General features: G+C 35.3%; 1 protein-coding gene across 13 annotated transcripts in view; it reads left to right on the forward strand.

Annotated features, from left to right (window-relative positions):
- Nost (Nostrin) overlaps positions 1-26,733 on the forward strand; it is a 388,434-nt gene that overhangs the window by 276,841 nt on the left and 84,860 nt on the right. For 3 of the 13 annotated variants that reach the window (XM_067783180.1, XM_067783181.1, XM_067783183.1), the window contains exon 1: positions 15,403-15,798. The exons of 7 other annotated variants lie outside the window; for them this stretch is intronic. The gene's annotated coding sequence lies outside the window, so the exon portion shown is untranslated. Of the gene's footprint in view, positions 1-15,400; positions 15,799-18,837; positions 19,133-26,733 lie in introns of those variants that run through there. 3 more of the 13 variants (XM_067783182.1, XM_067783178.1, XM_067783177.1) reach the window with 3 other exon arrangements.

Genomic DNA, 26,733 nt, shown 5'->3' on the forward strand with positions numbered 1-26,733 from the left:
TTAATTTAATCGAAATGTTAGTTTTACTTAGATTTGTTTATATTTAACTCTAACTAGTCGTATTATTGTAAATTAACTTTAAGGAAATAAATATTTCACGACTATCATTTTATTAAATGATTGAAACTATAATCGCCGATATGTATGTCAAAAATCCCCATTTTCAGGTCTATTCATTTTTGTTTGGAGTGGCATCATTGTTAAATGTTATAAAAAATGTGCATTTTGACAGCGCTCTCTCGAAAAAGAGTTGCAAATCCATTCATCTATGCCAAGTGCCAAGCGGCGACTAAAGCTCCCATTACTGATACTTAGCATAGACTTGACTTGGCGTAAACTTGGCAACTTAGCCACGATTATACTCCACTTGGCGCATACAACCTGGCATCATAATCAGCGTTGAAATTTACTTTTAAATAAATGTCAATTTGTATGACAAAATGTCAAAATGAAATGGAAACAAACAAATGGCATCTCAAAATGTAAACGTCACTTAGAACTTACATAGAAAATCAAAATTCAACAGACTTCTAAGTCAAGTTAAGTGTTGCTAAGTTTTGAGTAATCAGTGACATGCAATGTTCATTTAACAGAACTGTAAGTTACAGTTCGCAAGCCAAGTCAAGTCTATGCTAAGTATCAGTAATGGAGCCTTAACTCAATTAACGACGACAGAGCGAATCATATGCATGTGAATTGAGAGGGCATAACTGCGCTATGAAATGAAGAGTCCTGCTTTAAATACCCAATGAGAGAGGGGCGATAGACCCCACGTACATCCCAGCCATGGCGCAACGATACAAGGTGGCAGCATGGAACAGATGATTACACACTTTTTTTTGATTTGATACATCAACTTCGGGCGCAGTACGATTTTGACATTTGTCCATCGAATTTACAAAAACAAAGTAGGTACATGGAATTTTTTTTATGTTTGTAGGTATGTCACCATGCTGCCACCTGTATCATTCCGCAATGACCCCAGCATTCTTTCACACATGACGGAGCCATACAAGGTGGCAGCATGGTGACATACCTACAAACATAAATACAAATTCCATGTACCTACTTTGTTTTTGTAAATTCGATGGACAAATGTCAAAATCGTACTGCGCCGGAAGTTGATGTATCAAATCAAATAAAAAGGGTTATAATCAGCTGTCCCATGCTGCCACCTTGTATCGTTCCGCCATGCTTTCACATGCCTAAAGTTCCGTCGAGGCCTCCTTCACTCTCTTCTCTCTGAGACAAGAGTTAACTTTCTGCTCTGCAAGAGCTTAAAATTTAGAACAAAGTGATAATTCAATTTTCTGTCGATATCGTAGACGCCGGCATATTAAAGAACTTTTATTTGCTGCTTGGAGCTGTGAGATATTAAGCAATCGAACTGTTAGTAAAATTAACTGTTTACTTAAACATTTCTATACAACAATATTATGTCGTTTACTTAATAATAATGACATTTATTATATCAAATTGCGTTTATGTTACAAATAATAATGGTTTTTAAAATGACTTGCACAATAAGCATTCCTGCGGCCACTCCATTGCTTTATTTGGTCATGCTGTCTTTTTTGTGTTGTTGCAATAAATTATATCCCGCTACCAGATACAATACTACGCTTGTGAGCTAAGCGACTAGGAAAATGTTCAAAGAAATATTGTCCCAAAAAGGTAAAGGAAAACTAACTACACATTCTGATTACATTTGGAATCGAATTTAATTTGAGCGGCATATTGGGTTACCAAAAGGTGGACAGAATGTATAACTTCGATACAAACGAATATATATTTTCTACCTATACTCATTTATTAACTTTTAACTTTTTCTTTCATATTTTAATGTCAGAGTCATATACATATGTACATTATGCTTGTGAATCGTTAAAGGCGTTTGCTTTCGATCAAAGGGTTATATAATTGTAAATATGTATGTATATTAGGGCGGGTCGATTTAAAAATCGCTCATTGCTCTGTAAAAATCGTATTCTAGGGATCAAAATAAGAAACTTTGCCGAAGGAACCATACCTCTAAAACGAATTCTGATGTCCCCCCCCCCCCCCCCCCCCCCCCCCTTTGGGTCGAACTTTTGGGTAGGAGTAATTTGCTGACCTGCTGTGTCTTGTGGTGGCTTAAAAAAACAACACAAGCAATTTTACGATCTGCAATTGTGTCACAGTGATACCTTCATTTTTTAAAACGGTTGAATAAAAAACCCACACAACTATGTTTACGACATGCAAATGCATCACAGTGATGCCTTGGCTTTAAAAGGGGGTTGTAAAAACGATAATTTCTAATAATTTTTTCTTTTCTATTACTAAGCTAAATTCATTTTTTCATTTACATATGTTCTGACTAAATAAATTTTTAAAGAGAAAAATAAACTCCAAAAAGAAAAAACATAGGCATTTCAAAGTGGGAATTTCAAAATTAGCCCCTACGACCCAAAGGGGGGGGGGGGGCGGCATCAGAATTCGTTTTAGAGGTATGGTTCCTTCGGCAAAGTTTCTTATTTTGATCCCTAGAATATTGTCGAAATCGACCCGGCCTAATGTATATACCTTTAGTGAAAACGAAATGGTATACTAAGTTTGTCAAGAATCTCAAAATTGTAAGTCCTTAAAGGAAAATAGATAGACCCACCATTAAGTATACCGAAATTATTAGGATGAAGAGCTGAATTGATTTAGTCATGTCCGTCTGTCTGTTTGTATGCAAACTAGTCCCTCAATTTTTGAGATATCTTGGTAAAATTTGGCGAGCGAGTATATTTACGTGCCCAATTAGAAATTTGTCGGATCCGGCCGGATCGGTCCCCTATAGCATATATCCCCAATACAATCGATTTTTTAGAAAAGATGATTTTTGTCATATCTTCCTCAATTTATCAGATTGAAGGTTCAAACTTCACCATATGCTTTCGTAGATTGCAAATATTGTTGTTTGAAAAAATCATAGAGATCGGTGGTTACTTACTTATTTAATAGGCACTTAACCGTTTAAACGGTTATGGCGGTCCAACAAGGCGTGCCAGTCGCTCCTCTCTGCCAACCGGCGCCAATTGGTTTAAATTCTTTTCCACCCCGTCCTTCCAACGGAGTGGGGGCCGCCCTCTACCTCTGCTTCCATAGGCGTGTTCCGATAGAAACACTTTCTTGGCCGGAGCGTAATCTTTCATTCGCATAACATGGCCTAACCAGCGCAGCCGCTGCGTTTTAATTCGCTGGACTATCTTGATGTCTGCATATAGCTCGTACAGCTCATCATTAAATCTTCTTCGGTACTCGCCCTCGCCAACGCGTAGAGTTCCAAAAATCTTTCGGAGAACTTTTCTCTCGAACACTCCCAGAGCCGCTTCATTTGATGTTGTCATGGCCCATGCTTCTGCACCACGTAGCAGGACGGGAACGATAAGTTACTTATAGAGTATGATTTTCATTTGCCGAAAGAGGACTTTACTTTTCAGTTGCCTACCTAGTCCAAAGTAGCATTTATTGACAAGAGTGATTCTTCTCTGGATTTCAGTGCTGATGTTGGTGCTAGTGTTGATGCTGGTTCCCAAATAAACGAAGTCTTTTACTATTTCGAAATTATGGCTACCAACAGTAGCGTGGTTGCCAAGGCGCATAGGCGCTGACTCTTTGCTGAATGACAGCAGGTACTTCGTTTTGTCCTCATTCACCATCAAACCCATCTTTACCGCTTCTTTTTCCAGTTTTGAGTAAGCAGAACTAACGGCGCTGGTGTTTAGGTCGATGATATCAATGTCATCAGCATGTACCAGTAATTGCACGCTTTTATAGAATATTGTTCCAGAGCGGTTAAGTTCAAATGTGGTATAATTTTCTCCAGCATCAAATTAAAGAAATCGCACGATTGGAGGTCACCCTGTCTGAAACCTAGTTTAGTTTCGAACTGCTCGGAGAAGTCCTTCCCCGTTCTGACTGAGTTGATGGTGTTGCTCAACGTCAGTTTGCACAGCCGTGTGAGTTTTGCGGGGAAACCAAATTCAGACATAGCGGCATATAGGTAGGTCCTTTTCGTGCTGTCGAAGGCGGCTTTAAAATCGACGATGAGGTGATGTGTGTCAATTCTTTTTCGCGGTTTTTTTTTCCAAGATTTGGCGCATTGTGAAAATCTGGTCGATGGAAGATCTGAAGCCGCACTGATAAGGTCCAATCAGCCGATTCACGGTGAACTTCAATCTTTCGCACAATACACTTGACAGGACCTTATATGCGATATTAAGAAGGCTGATTCCGCGATAGTTGTGGACTGGGCAAAGAACACTTAGATTCCAATCGTCGGGCATGCACTTGTCCGCCCATATTTTGCGAAGAAGCTGATGCATGCGCCTTACCAACTCTTCGCCACCGTATTTGAATAGCTCCGCAGGCACTCCATCATTGCCCGCGGCTTTGTTGTTTTTCAATCTGGTTATTGCTATTCTGACTTCATCATAATCGGGTGGGGAGACATTTATTCTATCATCATCGATAGCGGGATCGGGTTCGTCATCCCTGTGCGGTAAATCGATGTCTCCATTTAGGAGAGCAGAGAAGTGTTCCCTCCATAATCTAAGTACTTTCGGTGGTATATATAGAATATATCACATACAGTTTCTGCCCCATTTTAACACCTAGAACCTTCAAATTTCACCATATCCTTTCGTATATAGCAGATATTGTTGTCTAAAAAAATCATAGCGATCGGTCGTATATATGACATCTATCCCATACAATCGATTGTTCAGATAAGAAACTTTTCGTAATTTCTGCCCTCTTTTTAATGGCTAGGAGCTTCAAATTTCATCAAATACTTACGTTTACGTTATATATTGTTGAGATAAGTGATTCATGGGATAGCTATTTCATGCAGACCACAAAAAACGTAAAACTTTGCGTCCTCACACAAAGTCCTACCTATATTTTATTTTCTTTCTATCTTCAAAATTTATTAGGGATGTACATCTGTTCACTATATATATCACATCTTATACAGCCGATTATTTAGATATTACGAATGGCATAAGATTATTGTTCAACCCCGTTCATGAAAGGTATGAGGTCTTCAGTCCCATTCTTATTTGTTTAGCTTGTATGTAGAATGTAAAAAAAGTTGTGGTAAATAATGTAAATTACTGTATGTTGTACGTAGAGAGAGATTTGTATTCTTACATACGCAGGTGTTTTAGTGAATCCCGAAGAGGTCTGGTGCCTTGCTCAAAGTGAACATTGGAGATAGGGGTCTAGGCATAAAAATAAAATAGATACAAGGCAGGATATACCTCCGCAGAGAATTTTGGCGGAGCTTCTCATCGAATTTGCGTCGTGCTCCTTTTTAATTTTTCCTAAAAATTGGCGGGACGAGACCTGCATACTTTACGCCGACTCCGAACGGCAGATGAGTTTTCACTGAGAAACTTTTCATGGCAAAATATACTCTTAAGTGTTTGCCGAATCACTTCCGAGGGGCGACACCGCTTAGGAAAACCTTTCCTCTAACAATAAACTTGTTTTTGATATTGCTTTGCCCGTCGGTCGAACCCAAGATCTCCGGTGTGGTAGGCGGAGCCATTGTAAAGGTTTACTAGTAAGATATGTATCAGCTGTTCGTTCACTGCTACGTTCGCCATAGTGCTTGTTTTACTTCCTTTTGTGTGGAGGCTATTCGGCAGCTTTGTAATACTTTAGTATAAAATAGTGTTGTAGCTGTAGTACTGTTTTTCGTGGATAACTTTTGAACTGGTGGAAAAACTTCACTTCCGTGTCTGGATTTTTAATTTTAATATAACTACACATCTTTTAATACCCAATTCTACGACTTTTGTAAAATTTTCGAAAGATCCTATAAATGCATTATATATTTCATACTAGGTTAAATTAGGTTAGAGGGTAGCTGCCCTGGTAGGGGAAGCTCACTTGGACAGCATGAAGCTCCGTTGTAATACCACATAAAATAACGGTGACGTAGCTATAGCTGGCTAATTAGAGAGTCGTTGCGTAGCACACATTTAGTTTCGTACAAGACCGATCAAAACCTTGGATAAATCCTCCAGAGATCCAAGTTAGTCAAGAGGGAAATACTTTCGCCTAGCAGCTTATCATTAATATTCCTTCGATACTCGCCGACGGCATCATGAACATGACAATGAATTTTCCGCAGAACTGTCTCTCGAATACTCCATCTTCTCTCGACACCGATCCAGGGGCGGATACAGGTCTCCAGATGAGGGGGGCGATCATGGCGGAAAGCTCAAAATCAATTTTTGCCATGGAAGTCAGTAATATAAATTAATGATTAACTTCAGAACACAATTTTGACATAATTACAAATAAACGTATCGAATTTATCTTTAAGCACTCAAATTAGCTCAACTAATTGAAAGAATTCGAACAAAAAACAATCAAGAAATGATTTTATACAGCTCAAAGGTAGATGCTAGTTCTTTCTGATAATAGAGTTTCACTTGTGGCTTTAACTAAGTGGAGTTATTTTGAATCTATATCTATTGCAGCAATCAAAAAAGGAAAAAAAGAGATGAATAATTTGACTTCAGACCCCATTCTTGGAAACGAATGAACTTTTGTTTACAACGAATGAACTTTTGTTTACAATTGAATGAACAGACAGCTGATTTCGAGCCCCATTCCTGGAAACGAATTGAGAGAGAATAAAAGTTTCGTATCAGGTCATCAGTGGCTCTGATATTGCATAAATGAAACGACATATTAGGTGTGTTCCTGAACTTTTATAAAAAAAAATAAAGTTGGTTGGTGATATGAAGAATTTTTTTATGTTTTGCAAGGTTTACAATTGAATGAACAGACAGCTGATTTCGAGCCCCATTCCTGGAAACGAATTGAGAGAGAATAAAAGTTTCGTATCAGGTCATCAGTGGCTCTGATATTGCATAAATGAAACGACATATTAGGTGTGTTCCGGAACTTTTATAAAAAAAAAATGAAGTTGGTTGGTAATATGAAGAATTTTTTTATGTTTTGCAAGGTTTACAATTGAATGAACAGACAGCTGATTTCGAGCCCCATTCCTGGAAACGAATTGAGAGAGAATAAAAGTTTCGTATCAGGTCATCAGTGGCTCTGATATTGCATAAATGAAACGACATATTAGGTGTGTTCCGGAACTTTTATAAAAAAAAATGAAGTTGGTTGGTGATATGAAGAATTTTTTTATGTTTTGCAAGGTCACCATGTTTCAACTATTTTATTCACAAACCATGGCATATCTGCAGCAATAAGCGGAAAAAGCAAAACTCACTTATTTATTATTTACCTTTTTTCGCTAGACAAGCAGACAAAAGAAGATAAGAAATATTTCATTCAATCTCAATTTTACGGAAATCTAAAAAATGCATTTCAATTTCAGGCAAATTAAGCACGCCGAATATTTATTCAGGTAGGTCTGGGGGGGGGGGGGGGGGGGCGATCGCCTCCCTCGCTATCTAGCAATAGAAGAAGTGCCAACTCGATAACTTAAGCGCACTCTGTACAACAGTTACCCGGTCGTCATATTCGTACTGGAGGAATCTGCCCGTTCATGAAACTTTCGTACTGAAACCGTCATCTTTTTAAACCACTTTCGTTCTATGTGCAAGGCTTAGTAAATACGAGAACAACGACATCATATGATCAATAAATTTTGCTTACGTTTTTCTTGTGGGACTTGGCATGAGTTTTGACGTGGTTTGAACGTATATTCTCACATTTCTTATGAACATATATTAATTATTAAATAACTTATTTACTTAATTTCTTTCAGTGTGTCTGGCACTTGCAGCGTCACACCTTTGCTGGGCAAACGAGCATACATAATGCTCCCTATCTTCACCTTAACGCTTTTGTTATCAACATTTCTACCACAGCGACGTGATTATTATCGGTTTTGTTTTGATCCTCTCACTAGTTTTTGTGTACATACATATTGCATAGTAATATTCTATTTGTGTGCTTCTTGGCAGTTGTTTAAACAAAATCAAAAAGTCAGAGACTTAAAACAAAAATGCATAGACAAGAAATCCACACGCCGAGTACTTGTATAAATAGCGGGTGATTTAAATAGCGGCTTTATTGCTGTAACATTTATGTATCTCTTTGCCTGAAATAAAAGCGTGGAAGTATATTAAGTTTGTTTATCATTATGTTGTTGTTGGACGCTCCGCAGATTTAATGGAGTGCTGCCGTAAATGTAAAAAATCAATGCGAATTTTAAGAAGCGTAAACTTGTACTTTGTGAGATTGGCTTGTCTACAAAATTGCGTCTCTCAAAAGATCGAAAAATCGAAAAATTACCCCGGAGTGCTCTGAAAATGGGGGTGGAATCCATAGTATTTTTTCATAGAACACCTTTCGGCATTGGCGGCCTTTGGCCGCCCTTATAAAAAATCCGCGCAAAACACTTATGTTCACAATTTTTTTTGTAGATACAACAAAATAATCAAAATTACAACAACCACATAAAAATTTTAAATTTCTTTCGCAAATATCTCTTGACAGACACAAAATTTTTAACCTTCGCTTTCGGATTCGCCATCCTGGATCCAAAACGCGTCTCTCTTGATTTTTTTTGGACGTGTATTAAGAGTGTCATGCTGTCGTATAGAATTACCATAGCAGTTTTTATACTCAGCGTGCTTTGCACAAAGAGTATATTAACTTTGATTGGATAAGGGTTGGTTGTACAGGTACAAAGGAATCGAGATAGATATAGACTTCCATATATCAAAATTATCAGTATCGAAAAAAAAAATTTGATTGAGCCATGTCCGTCCGTCCGTCCGTTAGCACGATAACTTGAGTAAATATTGGGATATCTTCATCAAATTTGGCACACGAGCTTATCTGGACCAAGAATAGATTGGTATTGAAAATGAGCGAAATCGGATGATAAAAACGCCCACTATTTTATATATAACATTTTGCAAAACACAAAAAACCTGATAATTTAGTAAATAATACACCTAGAATGTTGAAATTTGACATGTGGACTGATATTGAGATTCTTGATAAAAATTTGGAAACTTTTTTTTAAATGGGAGTGGCACCGCCCACTTGTGATAAAATAAATTTTTCAAATATTATTAATCATAAATCAAAAATCGTTAAACCTATCGTAATCTAACAAAATTCGGCAGAGAGCTTGCCTTTACTATAAGGAATGCTTTGAAGAATAAATAACGAAATCGGTTAAGGACCACGCTCACTTTTATATAAAAGTTTTTTAAAAGGGTCGTGGACGAATAAAGTAAGCTATATTTATTTATTATTTATTTATATAGTAAAGAATGGCTGTATCGTTAAGACATAGTCTTTTATAGTACATCAACTTATAGGTAAATACAGGAATTATAAAAAATAATAACTTAAAAATATTTATATATAACTAATTGCGTATGTTTATATTAGAATGTATGAGAATTAAATATGGTATTTGTTGGAGAAAATAAGATTTTATGTCAAAGAAGTAAGGACTTAGAATAGCACACTGAGATAGAAATAGAAATAGGATGGAGCTGAACCGCAGTTACATTTACCCATTAGTTCCAAAGTAATTCTGTATAACGATCTTATAGTTACCTCGATTTATGATTGCCTTAATAGATTCAGGAATGGAGCTCCATAGTCTCACAGCATGAACAAAGAACAACCGCGAAGAAGATAAGTAGGAGTACTTGGGGAGAATTAAATTATGAAGCCTATTAGATCTTGTGAATTTTAGCTTCTTGTAAAGATAGCTAGGAGTTTTGAATTCAATAAGCTTATACAGGAATATACAGTTCCTAGCTGCAAGATAATCTAAGATACTGCATCCCAGAAGTTTATTCTTCCACAAGGAGATGTGGTCATATCGCTTTAAGCCGTATATGTAGCGGGTAACATTATTGAACAGCACTAGATTTTATGAGAAGAGACAGAGTCCAGCTTACTATATACAAGATCGGAATAAGTAATATGAGGTAGAATTAATTGCACAGCTAATTTTTTTCTTATGTCTAACGGTGTAAACGAGGCTGACATACTTAGCCTGCGCAAAACAGTGTACACGTTGCTTACAACTTTGTTTATATGGTTCGAACAGCTCAGCGAAGAATTCATAATAAAACTCAAATTGTTTATCTTGTCAGTAAACATGAGACAGTTATTACCAACAAAAAGCTTGGGAATATCTTCAACATGGACAGTACTATTACTGATGGGTAACACATACGACTTGGACGCGTTTAGATGGAGACAATTTTTCCGGGCCCATTCGGAAATGGCTAGCAGATCACAGTTTATTTTAAAGCACAAATCCTCGACAAGACCAATTCGACTGGACAAATACAACTGAATGCCATCAGCATAGGCATGCACACTGACATACTGGCACAAAGAGAACACATCATTAACAAAAAAGACTAAACAAGAGCCGACCAAGTATAGACCCCTGTGGAACTCCGGATCCAACACCACTTGACAACGAAGACCCAGCTCTACCCTTTACCCTTTGAGATCTTCCTGTAAGATAGCTGGCCATAAGTTTAACGGCACTATTTGAAAATGCAAAGTAGTATTTCAGCTTTTTACAAAGTAGATCATGGCTTACCAAGTCAAATGCCTTAGAAAAATCCAAAAGGCAAAGAAGAGTCAGATATCCATCATCAAATTTTATACGAATGTCGTCCATTATTTTCATCATAGCTGTAGCACAGCTATGCTTAGGTCTAAACCCTGACTGTAAAGGAGACAAAAGATTATGTCTTTGTATGAACGACAATATTTGAGAGGCCATTAAAGACTCACACACTTTAGAAAAGGTCGGCAAAATACTTATCGGCCTGTAATCAGAAGGGTTAGTGGGAGTATTCTTCTTCGCAACAGGGATTATGATAGCCATTTTCCATGCAGAAGGAAAAGATGAGACAGTGAAAATATGATTAATTACATGTGTTAGCGTTCCCAGGATGAAAGGCAATACCAGCTTGACGAATTTTAAGGAAATTCCGTCCTCTCCAACTGCATTGGACTTAATGGCCATGACTGAAGTAACAACTTCTGTCTCAGTGACACCAACGAAATTGAACTCCTCACTCAGCTCATGTTGCACTGTGAAGTCTTGCGCCGGATGACTTTCACTGTTTTTCTTGCGCTATTAAAATATTCATTTAGTACATTGGGATCAATACTACATTCTGACTTCAGTCTTCCATGTACATTCAAGTTTCTAAGATTGCGCCATAAATCTTTAGATGAAAGCGAAGGGTTCAACTTAAAATTGCAGAATTTACGCTTGGCCTCTCTGGTTATGGCAGTAGCTCTGTTTCGGGCGGCCTTGTAGTGTGCCCAAGCAACATCAGTTTTGATTCTCCTCCACTTTGAGTGAATCCTATTACGCACTTTAATAGCTAATTTAACACTATGATTGTATCAGGGACAAGACATATTCTTAACATGAGCACTACGAAGAGGAACATGACTACAAAAAACATTGTTTAAAGTCTTATTTAAAAAATCAAGTTTTTCATCTAGTGACGGTAGAAACCAGCAATCACCCCAGTTAATATTAGACAGGTCATTGAAAAGTACACCAACGTTAACATTTTTCAAATCACGATACAAAAAGTTAACATTTTCAGGAGAATAGTTAAACGCAACATCAAATTCACAAAAAAGAAGATCATGGTCAGAGACAAAACACATTTGGTCAAATTTAAGGACATGGTCAAGATTAGAGGTGATTACAAGGTCCAACAGCGAGGAATTACAATTATTGGAGTACCTTGTTGGTATAGTCATGTTAACTACTTCAAGGCCTGCAGTAGAGACATGGTCCAATAGCTTCGTGGAATACGGGTCTTTCACAAGAAGATTTACGTTAAAGTCCACATATAACATATCATTCATATTCAAGTAAAAACGCAGACAGCTCAGTAAAAAAATAATCTAATATTAAACACTTATGAGGGTTATATACACAAGCAACTAGTACCTTTGCAATGCCATCTGAAATTTCAGCAACAATAAATTCGGTTTCTAGGCTATGCGATGTTGATAGAATTTTTATATTAAGGCTAGATTTGCAATAAATTGCAACGCCTCCCCCTATCTTACTAGTTCGGTCATGTCGTACGAGTTTAAAATTAGGTATATTATAATAAAAGTCAGGAATATCAGATGTAAACCACGTTTCTGAAACACATATGACATCAATATCCAACTCTTCAAAAATGCTCCTTACATAATCGAGTTTGCCACCACTAAGGCTACGCGCGTTAAAATGTACCACCTTAAAGCCTTTTGACTCTTTGCATAAAATATTAAGCATAATCTTGTGGTTGCCTTCAATGCCGGAGATATATTTCCTACTGCAAAAAAGAACTTTATATCATGGTATTTCATTTCCCAAGTGAATTTATAACAATAAATAGGAAAAAATTCAAAATTTAAAAAATGGGCGTGGCACCGCCCCTTTTATGACTCAGCAATTTCTATGTTTCGGGAGCCATAACTAGAAGAAAAATTAACGTATCGGGTTCGGTTAAAGACCACGGCAACTTAGATATAAAACAAATTTAAAAGGGTCGCAGACTAGAATAATAAGCTATAACTTAGCAAATAATAGTTTTGAATCAATGATATTTCACTTATAAAGTTCTATTGTAAGAGGAAATGGGGAGACATTTTTTTTTAAACGGGCGGTGCCAACGGTTATGCAGAAAAGTAATTTATCTGAAATTAAATGTACAATTGAAGCTCACGCTGAGTATATAATGTTCGGTTACACCCGAACTTAGATACCTTTACTTGTTTTTCTTAAGATATCGAGAATTTTAAAAAGTAAAAATTTGAAAAAAAAGTGCCACTGCTATTTTTCTGTTCGCTTCTATACATTCCAGTTCTATATATGAAAATCTCCCATTGAAATATGATTTACTCTAGAAATGCATTAGCAGCAACACCACATGGGATCAAAATAAGAAAAGTGTTTGTTTGCTACGTATGTATGTGTGTATAGTATGAATGTATGTCGATGAGCATTTTCCACATGTTGTCTTTATGTCCATATGTTTGTTGTTACACTTGATGCATTCAAGTGCTCTCATCAACTTTGTTTCTCTGACGGTTGCATTTTTTGCATTTTGTTTTGTTGTATACTTTCATTGCATTTTCTGTTTTACTTTGACTTTGCGATGTTTTTCACAGAGCAACGTGGGGATGCAAATGACTACAGGTACACAATAAAGATAAAGAGTCAGAGCAGGGCTGCCTGAAAAGAAAAAGAACGGACAATGTCCAAAAAAAATTAGTTGCGTTTTACTTTTTTTGGAATATAAGGACTGTTCTGAAAAGAAAATGAACACTTAATTAATTTTTTCTTGCAGTCTATGTGTTGAATCATTTTGTAAAGCACTGTCAGAGGTTGTGATCTGTTCTGTTTACACCGTTACAGTTTTCATAGTTTTCGCTGTATCGCGAATTGAAGAAGAATGACATTAAAAATGTGTACAGTTACTTCATTAAAAATAAATATTTGTTTAAAAAGTCGCGAAAACTGCACAAGATGCTTGTGGAAAAATGCTAAATGATAATGTATTTTTACAGTCCGGAAGACTTCTAAGCGTAAGGTACACAATGTATTTTGCGGATATAGAACGCGAAGGAAGATAGGGGCCTAAATGCATAGAAATTAGTCAATATCAGTATAAAATTAAATGAAAAAAAAAAAAAATAATAATAAATAAATAAAATTAGAACGATGAGCACCGCGATAAAGTAAGCTAATGATTAGCATCATTTGAAATCATTTAAGAAGATTGAAGTATATAAAACAGGGGAAAAGCGGTTGATATTAGGAAAACAGAGAGCACCAACAATGTACGAACGTTACACATAGAAAATGTTTAGCAATTTAGAACAGCTAGTTAAAGCTAATAAAAATGGATAAAAAAATTTATCTAGCTTCTGTTTTGCATAAATCCGACCTTCCAGTGTCACCAATTTGAATAATCAGGTTTGGTAAAAAAAACGACCGCTATGGTAACTTTTAAGTACCACTAAAATAATTACAATTGAAAAGCAATTAAAAACTCTGTACTTCGATTGTAATTTTCTGAACATCAATTGCAATTTTCTCAACTTCAATTAGAGGTAATGACCTTCAATTGTAATTTTCTGAACTTCAGTTGAAAGTTCTGAATTTCAATTTAAACTTTCTGAACTAAACTCGAAAAAGGCTTTAAGAAAAATATGTTATTGTTGTAGAAGGACACTATATCCATCGTGTCAGCTTTATTTTGGCCCAATTCAGTTTTGGTACATATCATAAAATCTATAGCAGGATCAAATAATAAAATTGAAGAAATAATTAAGGGCCCAAGGGGGCGATACTGGGTTAATGACATTTACACCATGTTTCAGCAAGATTGAGTTTCTCAAACCGTCGCAAAACTTGAAAAAATGTACAAGAACCAAAGTTTCTTTTCTCGAATGGGGTGTAAAAAGTAAATAAAAGCTGGTAAAAATAGAAACTTTGTGAAAATTGGGATTTTTTTTTATTCCATTAGTCATCAATTAGTTTAAATATCCTTAATTCCGTTAGAAGAAAATTGAAGGGAATAAGTGTGCACACTGCTTCTGGAACACTTCCTTATAGTTTGAGAACACACACGTTTACTCAAATCAAAAAATAAATGCATGGGTACTTGCCAATTTTCAAAAAATATATGTATTCTTAACTAAATGAATAGGTAGGTTAGGAACTTTGGACACCCATGAAAAAAAAGCCAACTTACATAATTATTTTATTCTGGTGCGTTTTGAAAGCATTTTTTTAGGTAGGGAGTTCCTTAATAAAGATTGAAATGGATTTTTATTCAAATGTTTCTGTATTGAGAAACACCAGCTTACGAAGCTGAAGCCTGAAAAGAGTAATATTTACATATTAAAGAAAAAATTATAAAAAAATATTTTATAAATATGGGACAAAAAGTGAAGTGCTTTCCCAAGAATGAAGTTGTAGATAACAAATTTCGAAGGTCCCGCTTACACCATACAATTCTGGAGTTCAACTCTGTTAGCGTTCCATTTGGTGCTTTCTATTTGCGTTTGCTTTTATCAATTTCTTGAATGCAAGTATCAAACAAAAAATGGCATACAAGCAGAAAGAAGAAAAATACCAAAAAAAGATTGCAACGACTTGACGGTACGGATGCTGTTGTACACTTCCCTTCTTTTCTAACCTCCTGGCCTATGTCGCCGCAGAATTGAACTCAAGAATTGTATGGTGTAAAAGGGGACAAGGAAACAAAAAATTTGAAATTGTTCAGTGAAAACGGCAGCCCTGAGATACAGTCAACATGACGTTTGTTTGCTTATAATACAGCGGTGGTAGGAGGTACGGGAGAAACAACCGAGCTGAGAGCAACCGGCAATTCTGTTGGTGTGCGCACAAACAGACTCAACTCGAATTTTCAGCCGTTCAGATCGTTGGCGCGGAGGAAAATTCAATGGTATACTTCGTGCTTTGGTTTTTTGGTTAGGAAGGTGTTTTTCGGTTAAGCTGCGTGTGGGATGATTTCAAAAAATGTTTATAGAACATCCAAACGAAGTGTTTAAAATTAGATGAAGAAAGTGTCATAAAAAGAAAATATATAAAACGAATAAATAACACAACGAAGTGTAGTGCGGAAAAGTGAGGAAATTGTAGGCGTTGCTAAATTGTGGTGTGAAGGATACAACGAAGATCAACTAGCCAAAATACTGAAAAGCGAAACAAAAGAATTAAATGATCAAGTGGTAATAAAATTAAAAGTAACAGTTAAGGGTGAACTTTTATGAAAGTTTACTCAACAAAAAATATATCTTACAGAAATTTATTAATTTCTGAGCGATTTGCGCGAAAACTTTAGATAATAATTAATAGTCATTAACCTATACAAAAAATTCAAACTTACATGAACACATATGTACATACATACGAGTAGTTCCTAATCAAAAGTCAGTGAATGCATATTTACATTTTTCGTTGTATATTGATTTAATCCAAATTTACTCACCTCAATATATGTAATAATATGTATGAGTTCGTAAAAGAATTGCAATAAAGTTCTGAAAAATACGTTGCATAACATAAAACACTTTGTAGCACCAAACAATGCACTTTGGAATTCATTCCAAGCAACAAATATGCTAAAGTTAACCCTAGGAAGAAGATAACGTTATTTTTTTACCCTAGAAAGATAACGTACGTCTGAGAGACGTGTTCAAGTTTAAGGACCCTAAAGATATAAAAACAAAACTTAAATTTTTTTTGTTTTTTTTTAATCATTTATTTGATATATGTAACCCGGCCTATGAAAAGGTGGCTTATTTCTAAAAAAAAAAACTACTACTACTAAGAAACTGAAGAAATGCATTGTTTATCTTTAACAGCTGTTTCTCGCAATTTCTTTTTTGAGTCATAAGCCAATTGTTTTAAATGTTTTTAAATGTTTTTTAAAGAAAAATATTGTTTTTTTAATATATTAAAAATTAAGTTTGACTTGTCTGGGACTTGTCCCTACAAAAATCAGTTTTTATCGAAGGACCTCAGTTTATAGCAAAAAAATTAAAATAAAATACATATTTTTGTACTTCAATTGAATGAATTAACTGTTTTAAACTATACTTAAAAAAATATTAGCTAAAATTACCATTTTAGGCAAAAATTACATATAAAATTAGTAATGTCACGTAGTCACGTAAAAGATAACGATACGTCTCTTAGACGTATTTTTAAAAAACAATCTTATATATTTCAGCAAACAAAAAAGTTACTACTGAAAAACACTCCCCACTGACAAGCTGGTAATGGTAGCTGAGAAAACTGAGAATGAGAATGTTCTCTCTTTACGATTGTGGGAGACTGAGAGCAAAATTAAAACGACGTACGTTATCTCACTAGGGTTAAGTAGGACCATAAATATACTGGTACCGCAATTACGCCCCCAGGTTTTTCTGAATCGCAGCCTAGGGTTTAAGATAGTCGAACTGATCCAGAAGTTCTCCCGAAATGATACCTTAAATGATCTTGAAGTATTTCTGAAATTCTTCCAAATTAGTTCCGGAGTAGTCTTGAAATGATACCAAAAATAATCCAGAAGTGATCCTGAAATTGGCCCATAATCGTATTGAAATAGTTTCAAAATGATTCCTAATAATGAAGTTATCCCGTTGTGCTCATGAAAAAATCCCGGACTCGTCACTAAGTGTTTCAAGATATACAATACAATCCCATACTTTCCAAATGTGTTTGAAGTCCGTCAATCGACGCATGGACAAAGGGTGCACTTAGTTCCATATCAGTTGCTATGCATGCTATAACCTTTAATATAAATCACTGCAAAAAATCGTGAGATTAATACCTAAATAGAGTGGTCTGCGATTGATCTCGTTTGTCTACTTTGGGGCATAATTGATCCATCTAGTGCCTTTTGTGTAAAATTGGGATTAGTCATAATAATGCAATAATAAAGTTGATGTCAACAACATAACCTCACTTTTTCGGCAGCCCTATTTTCCAGTATTTACTTTTATTACAAAACTAATAAATTTTGATTGCTTCATTGTTCGTACTAATCTTCTCAAAAAAATAAGTTTTCCGCAAAATGTATGATAGACAACCCTCCAAAATAAGCATGCCGAACTTGCCAGAATAAGGGAAAGCGTCAACGGGATGAGAACACCTGAATATCCATTCCACCATGGGATTAGTTAGTCACTTTGAAATTTATGTAGCCAATTTTAAAAACAATAAAACACGAAATGGGCAAAATAAATAAAATTAAATGGAATTGAAACGAATTTTTTAAGAAAAATGGTGGAAATGGAAAAAATCCTAAAATATTACGATCATAGCGCTCGTTTACTTCACCAGCGTAATAACTCAAAAACACAATTTTTCAGGAGAGTCATTCAAAGATATCAACTCCCATATGATGCGCATATAAAGGCAGATTTTTATTTGTATAGCACGTGCTCACTTTTTAAGGGATTAAACAGATTTTTTTTATATAGTGTTAGAAAAGAGAAACGATCTGTCCGACAGTAATCCCCAGGTACCCTCCAGTCCGCCACAAGCCTTTCAGGCATAAAGAAGTACAATTGGCCTCTCCATAGGACATGCTCACTCCAAGTCATATAAAGGGATCAAAACTGGCTATAGTCGCATATTCCCTTGCGACTCATTCTGGGCTAATCAAATTTTTTGCAAGGGTATATTTAATTCTGCTTTGTTCGCAGTAAGTTTATTAGAGCCTTTAAACCCGGATTATGAGATCAGGAGATAACAGAATGGAAATTAGCTCAGACGCTTCCAGTAACTGATCCATCGTAGCTGTAATGGTGTCAGAAATCTTCTTTTTCTGTGCTACGGTGACAGTATTTCTGGTCATGGCCCATTTATTGCGTTTTGATATGGAATTCCTCATTTGTACACTGATATGAAATTAATTATATTTATATTAACCTTGAAAAAAAAAAAATTGCATGATGCCCCAAATTTATGCATGAACTTGGTTAATAAAATAAAAACGAAATGACTTTTCCCTTCTTTTTATTTATTTTCAAGAAAAATTATGTGCACGAAATTAAATCAGAAAAGAGTGACAATGAAAATCAGGCGAGTCATATGAAAGTGAAAAATGCGAAAATAAATTATGCCTATTCACAAAGCGCATTAGTTTACATTCAAACGGATATAAACAAAAAATTATATGAAAAAATTGCTTTCAAAAAGTTCGTGCTTTTAATAAATGCTTGTGTTTATAAACTTGTTAAATACTAACGAAAATTAAGGCCTAAAAGAAAACCAGTTAAATAAATACCGAAAATAATAAACGAAACGAACACTGTAAAGCTAAATGGAACAGCTGACATAACAACTGCCAAAATATTTACAGCCGCTTGAAAAATTATTTTAACAAATTCATTATCAATTTTTTTTTTTTGAAGAAAAATACAAAACTGACGCTGCCAAAAATACATAATTTTAATACAAATTTTGAAAAGAATTTCGCGGACAAAATTAACGTCAGAATAGCAGCTACGGCACAAGAAAACCCAACAAATTCACAAAAGTCAAATCGAACAAGTAAATACACATATTTTAAAAATATACTACATTCATACATATATAAATACTATTTTTGTTTAATGATGTGCAGAAAGTTTAAATTTGTCACCAAATATATATTTAAAAAATTTGCAATGTTGAACTAAAAATAAATAATTTTCCATTTCGAATTTCCAATCTTAAGTTTTGGAGAAATAGCAGCAAAAATCGGGAACAATCTAATCGAACCCGTCATTTTATCTCGAAAGAAGTTTGCCTTTTACTGAAATAATAAGAGTAAATTTAAAATAAAAATAATATACACAATTTTCAAATATCTCCTTTATATGAATAGACCCGAAGAAACGAAAAGTGTCTCTTTAAACAAAGTTATAATCTTGTTGAACTTTGATATTCAAATTTTAACAAAATGACTGTAAAAATTGTTTGAGGAACAAAAATATAAAGATGGAGCGCACATTTCCGAACTCAGGTAAAGACTACATATATCGAAAGTCTTTTTATTGCACTTCACCTATATTTGTTACTCATAAAAATTTGTACAGTCAAAATTTGAACATCAAAGCTCAACATGATTGTCTTTGTTTAAAGAGACATTTTTCGTTTCTTCTGGTACAGTCATTTAAGGGAGGTACTTAAAAAATGTTCATCTTTTTTTTATACTCAGTTGAGCAGAGCTCACAGAGTATATTAACTTTGATTGGATAACGGTTGGTTGTACAGGTATAAAGGAATTGAAATAGATATAGATTTCCATATATCAAAATCATCAGTATCGAAAAAAAAATTCGATTGAGCCATGTCCGTCCGTTCGTCCGTCCGTCTGTCCGTTAACACGATAACTTGAGTAAATTTTGAGGTATCTTGATGATATTTGGTATGTAGGTTCCTGGGCACTCATCTCAGATCGCTATTTATAATGAACGATATCGGACTATAACCACGCCCACTTTTTCGATATCGAAAATTTCGAAAAATCTAAAAAGTGCGATAATTCATTACCAAATACGGATTAAGCGAAGAAACTTGGTAGCTGAGTTGAACTTATGACGCAGAATAGAAAAATAGTAAAATTTTGGATAATGGGCGTGGCACCGCCCACTTTTAAAAGAAGGTAATTTAGAAGTTTTGCAAGCTGTAATTTGGCAGTCGTTGAAGATATCATGATGAAATTTGGCAGGAACGTTACTCTTATTACTATATGTACGCTTAATAAAACTTAGCAAAATCGGAGAACGACCACGCCCACTTTTAAAAAAAAAATTTTTAAAGTCAAATTTTAAAAGAAAAGTTAATATCTTTACAGTATATAAGTAAATTATGTCAACATTCAACTCCAGTAATGATATGGTGCAACAAAATACAAAAATAAAAGAAAATTTCAAAATAGGCGTGGCTTCGCCCTTTTTCATTTAATTTGTCTAGGATACTTTTAATGCCATAAGTCGAACAAAAATTTACCAATCCTTGTGAAATTTGGTAGAGGCTTAGATTCTAGGACGATAACTGTTTTCTGTGAAAAAGGGCGAAATCGGTTGAAGCCAGGCCCAGTTTTTATACACAGTCGACCGTCTGTCCTTCCGCTCGGCCGTTAACACGATAACTTGAGCAAAAATCGATATATCTTTACTAAACTCAGTTCACATACTTATCTGAACTCACTTTGTATTGGTGTAAAAAATGGCCGAAATCCGACTATGACCACGCCCACTTTTTCGATATCGAAAATTACGAAAAATGAAAAAAATGCCATAATTATATACCAAATACGAAAAAAGTGATGAAACATGGTAGTTGTATTGGTCTATTGACGCAAAATATAACTTTAGAAAAAAACTTGGTAAAATGGGTGTGACACCTACCATATTAAGTAGAAGAAAATGAAAAAGTTTTGCAGGGCGAAATCAAAAGCCCTTGGAATCTTGGAAGGAATACTGTTCGTGGTATTACATATATAAATAAATTAGCGGTAACCGACAGATGATGTTCTGGGTCACTCTGGTCCACATTTTGGTCGATATCTGGAAAACGCCTTCACATATACAACTACCACCACTCCCTTTTAACACCCTCATTAATACCTTTAATTTAATACCCATATCGTACAAAGACATTCTAGAGTCCCCCCTGGTCCACGTTTATGGCGATATCTCGAAAAGCCGTCCACATATAGAACTAAGGCCCACTCCCTTTTAAAATACTCATTAACACCTTTCATTTGATACCCATATCGTACAAACAAATTCTAGAGTCACCCCTGGCCCACCTTTATGGCGATATCTCGAAAAGGCGTCCACCTATAGAACTAAGGCCCACTCGCTTTTAAAATACTCATTAAAACCTTTCATTTGATACCCATATCGTACAAAAAAATTCTAGAGTCACCCCTGGCCCACCTTTATGGCGATATCTCGAAAAGGCGTCCACCTATAGAACTAAGGCCCACTCCCTTTTAAAATACTCATTAATACCTTCCATTTGATACCCATGTCATACAAACACATTCCAGGGTTACCCTAGGTTCTTTTTACTACATGGTGATTTTCCCTTATTTTGTCTCCACAGCTCTCAACTGAGTATGTAAATTTCTGTTACACCCGAACTTAGCCTTCCTTACTTGTTATTTTCTCCTATTATTGCATTGTCAAGGTTTCATGTTTCTAGCTCAATAAGTAGTTACTTCGAAATCGATCTCAGGATTGCACAATCCTAAATGGACTTTCTAAATATCTCGATCCCTGTTCCATCTAGAAAACTTGTTTATCCTACATATTACAACCTAATAAGACCCAAAGCTTCAGGTCTCTGGGTTATCGGGAAGGTCCTTAAAACTCGAAATCACCTTGTCCGTCCTGACGTCACATTGTTCAAATTTTTTCTCAAAATATTAAATAAAAAAAAAATCAAGTTCGGACGATTTTTTTTTTTCATTTCAGGATCCGTGGACAACCTTGCGAAATTTTTGTTCCTTATGTTGCATTGTCATGGATTTTTGAAGTAAGTTCTTAGTTTCAAGAATCTAGCTCTGCGGGAATTTAGTCTAATAGTTGTCGCAAGATTCCACAAGTTGTAAATGGACTTTCTAAATATATCGATCCCTGTCCCATCTAGCAAACTCTTCTTTACTAAATATTACAACGTAACATTACATTCGGATATCAGGAAGTGCTTTAGAACTGGAAAAAAACAATTTCCAAGTGCGAACGTTTTTAGGCCTCTTGGGGCAAGTTTGATATTGACTAAAACTCTGGATAGAACGAGACTGGATAGAAAGATTTTCTGTTAGTAAACAAATAATTCAAAAATAAGACCGAGTTCCGCGCACCTTACGCCACTTTCTGACCTTGCGAGTGGGTGCTCATTCATTCACACCTTTTCATACTAAATATACAATTAACTTATGGACTTAACGAAACGTCTTGTCGGTTTTCTGCTCAGTTTTGGTTTATTAAGCATACTAGAACTAAATGCAAATTTTGGTTTACAAGTAAATAAAATAAAAGTTTGCATTGGGGTTGTCGAGGCTTTTTGGTATTGTTAATAACTGGCGACCACCGTGGTGTGATGGTAGCGTGCTCCGCCTATCACACCGTATGCCCTGGGTTCAACTCCCGGGCAAAGCAACATCAAAATTTTAGAAATACGATTTTTCAATTAGAAGAAATTTTTCTAAGCGGGGTCGCCCCTCGGCAGTGTCTGGCAAGCGCTCCGATTGTATTTCTGCCATGAAAAGCTCTCAGTGAAAACTCATCTGCCTTGCAGATGCCGTTCGGAGTCGGCATAAAACATGTAGATCCCGTCCGGCCAATTTGTAGGGAAAAATCAAGAGGAGCACGACGCAAATTGGAAGAGAAGCTCGGCCTTAGATCTCTTCGGAGGTTATCGCGCCTTACATTTATTTTTTTTTTTATTTAATAACAAAAATTTTAAGATCATTAAAAAGTTTAAGAACTATAAGAATAAAATGGATCTTACGTTTTCTGTGAAGATGCATGCCAATCATGCAAACTTCCCGCTGAACGCCGCCTATTTCTGATAGATTTTCTTTTGCAACCTGATTTTTATCATAAGGTCTGCGTTCAAAAAATTGTCACTTATAAAATTTGAGATACATCGTAAAGTAGCAGAGCTATTTTTAACACGCTTATATTAGCTTCACTTGTATGTACTTTTGTAACTACCGAGGCTAGGCGCGCAAAGGAGAGTTAGATAATGTTTAGAAGACCCATCTAGCGACAATTATTGAAGATTCGTGGCAGTGGTTAAATAACTCGCTACAAAACGAGCTGTGCTTAATAGCGGAGACACGAACCTCTGTTGGCCATAGTGTATAACCTAGAGCTGAATGATCGGTTGCGTTGAATCGTGGACACACACACTTTGTGGAGAATAGTGTATAGACATAATGGAGAGACATTTCAATTTCAACTGAGTATATTGCATATGGAAATTTAGGAGTGCTAAAGTGCGCTAGAATTTCAGTGGTGTAGATAAAGTTTAACATTTAACAGTCCATACAAAACTTAAGTGTTGATGTAATGTGCGTACAAAAACACAGCTAATATCGAACTAAAAAGTTAAAAATAATTTTCAAAATAAGTTTCAAGCAATAATGAACGAAAAATACTAGTATTAATGTGAAAAAAGCATCAGGCGCTCGATATACTAGTATTTCTCGATCATTATTGTTTTTAACTAATTTTGAAAATTATTTTTAACTTTTTAGTTCGATGTTATTTAAAAGCGCGTTTTTCAGTTTTTTTAACTATATTTATTCTTTTTTAGCCAGCACTTTTATTACAGTTTTTATAATGCCTTTAAGTTTGTTCCATAGTTACTAGTTTAGAAAAACTTAGACTAATTCTTGTACCTCCTTTATTAAGGACTTTATTATATCTTCTAAGACTATGAAAAGTGCTGAACAAGACTTCAAAAAAAAAAAAAAAGAAGGAAATTCAGTGTTCTTGGTTACGTCTGTTTTGCTTTTGAACAAGGCCAAGTACCCTTGAATTGGCTAGCACCCTGCTTCTTGTAGCTTCAAAAGCGAATATTCCTTTGAACAAAATTTCAAGGCATTTTTGTTTGTTATAAATTCATCGCCTATATTTCCGAGAGAGTTTCTAAAGTAAAAATCTTGACCTGTATGCTGCGAAGAGACGAGCGGTACCACATTCCTATTCCGATCAAGAATTATACAACATTGCGAGAGCCTCAAAAAACTAAATCCCTTGTAACAAATATCGAAAAAGTAATTTTTCTGAAATGACCTGTACAATTGAAACTAACGCTGTGTATATAATGTTCGGCTACACCCGAACTTGGACACCCTTACTTTTTTATCTAGATAGTTTTTAGATACGAGAACAGCTTGGTTTTGTTTACACAATAAACATGGAAGAAATATTTCTCCAGCCTTAGAGAGCTATATATTTTGTTCTTGAGTTCATTCTCTAATTGTCCTTAAACCTAATAGTTCTCAAGTTGAAATTCAACATCATTCTCCAATCAATATCCAATGTCTCAGAAATTTTGTGAAATTTCTAGTTCTCGAGTTTATCTCCATCGTCATTCTCAAATTATTCTCCAACATTTGAGAGATTTAGAGAAATCTACAGTTCTCAAATGAATATCCAACAAATTTCTCAAACTGATATCCTAATTGGACAAAGAGTTGAGGTGAAGTTGAAAAAAATATATTCTCCAAGGTGGTACCACCAAAGCCAACAGCTATTTTTTGTGAGAAAAAAACACCTGGTTGGTAGCATTTTTTAAGTCAAATTTTAACAAACAATTTAATATCTTTACATTATATAAATAAATTATGTCAACATTCGACTCCAGTAATGATATGGTGCAACAAAATACAAAAATAAAAGAAAATTTCAAAATGGGCGTTGCTCCGCCCTTTTTCATTTAATTCGTCTAGAATACTTTTAAGGCCATAAGTCGAACAAAAATTTACCAATCCTTGTGAAATTTGGTAGGTGCATAGATTCTATGACGATAACTGTTTTCTGTGAAAATGGGCAAAATCGATTGAAGCCACGCCCAGTTTTTATACACAGTCGACCGTCTGTCCTTCCGCTGGCCGTTAAACCGATAACTTGAGCAAAAATCGATATATATTTACTAAACTTAGTTCACGTACTTATCTGAACTTACTTTATCTTGGTGTAAAAAATGGCCGAAATCCGACTATGACCACGCCCACTTTTCGATATCGAAAATTACGAAAAATTAAAAAAATGCCATAATTCTGTATAAAATATGAAAAAAGGGATGAAACATGGTAATTGGATTGGTTTATTGACGCAAAATATACCTTTAGAAAAAACTTTGTAAAATGGGTGTGACGCCTACCATATTAAGTAGAAGAAAATGAAAAAGTTCTGGAGGGCGAAATCAAAAGCCCTTGGAATTTTGGCAAGAATACTGTTCGTACTATGACATATATAAATAAATTAGCGGTACCCGACAGATGATGTTCTGGGTCACCGGGGTCCACATTTTTGCCAATATCTCAAAAACGCCTGCACATATACAACTAAGGGCCACTCCATTTTAAAGCCCTCATTAATACCTTTAATTTGATACCCATATCGTACAAACGCATTCTAGAGTCACCCCTGGTCCACCTTTATGGCGATATCCTAAAATGGCGTCCACCTATAGAACTACTCCCTTTTAAAATACTCTTTAATACCTTCCATTTGATACCCATGCCACACAAACACATTCCAAGTTTACCCTAGGTTCATTTTCCTATATTGTGATTTTCCCTTATTTTGTCTCCAAAGCTCTCAGCTGAGTATGTAAGGTCGGTTACACCCAAACTTAGCCTTCCTTACTTGTTTTTTACTTAAGTAGTTGCACTTTTTGATTTATAAAAAAAACTCCTTATTTTGCTGAGAGCGCTAGGCTCTTCAAGTTCAGCCAATGTTTCGCATCAACGATTGAGATTTTAGAAGTGTGCCTAGTTATCAGTATGAGCTCTACTGGTACTCGAACCCAGATGCTTGTCGGGTATATTTGCGAACGAAGGCAAATAACTGATATATTAACTAAAGTTTAACCCCACCAGATCGTCCGCTTAAGCTTAACTTCAACTGTACCTAAAGTATACTGAAAACTGAGTTAAACTTGTACTGGAAAACGGGCCTAAGTTTGCAGTTTCCTATGACTAACTTCAGATGTTTTAAGTCCACAATTAAAATTCCATTTTTAGTTTTTTGCTAATTTTACTTCCATCGTGTATTTCACAACTGATAACTCTGTTGAACGTATTCGATGTGTCGGGTTGCAAAAAAAAAATATAACATGTAGAAAAAGTATCGATAATTTCGCGGCATCGAATTCTGGCATCCCTAATGTTTGTACACTACATAAAAGCGGATAACTTCCCCTTGCATAATATTTTCAAAGGAATTTCCGTTGAACGCAGTGAGGTTTTATAAGTAATTAAAGTTCATAAGCAAATTACAATTTATGATAAGTTAATATTTATAAACTTAGGTATATGGATGTTATTAAATTGATGTTTACGTTAAAATATTTATTTATATTTTGGATGTGCGTCAATGCGTTTGCAACGTATTAAAAATGGGCTAATTATTTTAGCT

This window comes from Eurosta solidaginis, chromosome 4 (genome assembly GCF_040869045.1).
Source record: "Eurosta solidaginis isolate ZX-2024a chromosome 4, ASM4086904v1, whole genome shotgun sequence".
Taxonomy (NCBI): domain Eukaryota; kingdom Metazoa; phylum Arthropoda; class Insecta; order Diptera; family Tephritidae; genus Eurosta; species Eurosta solidaginis.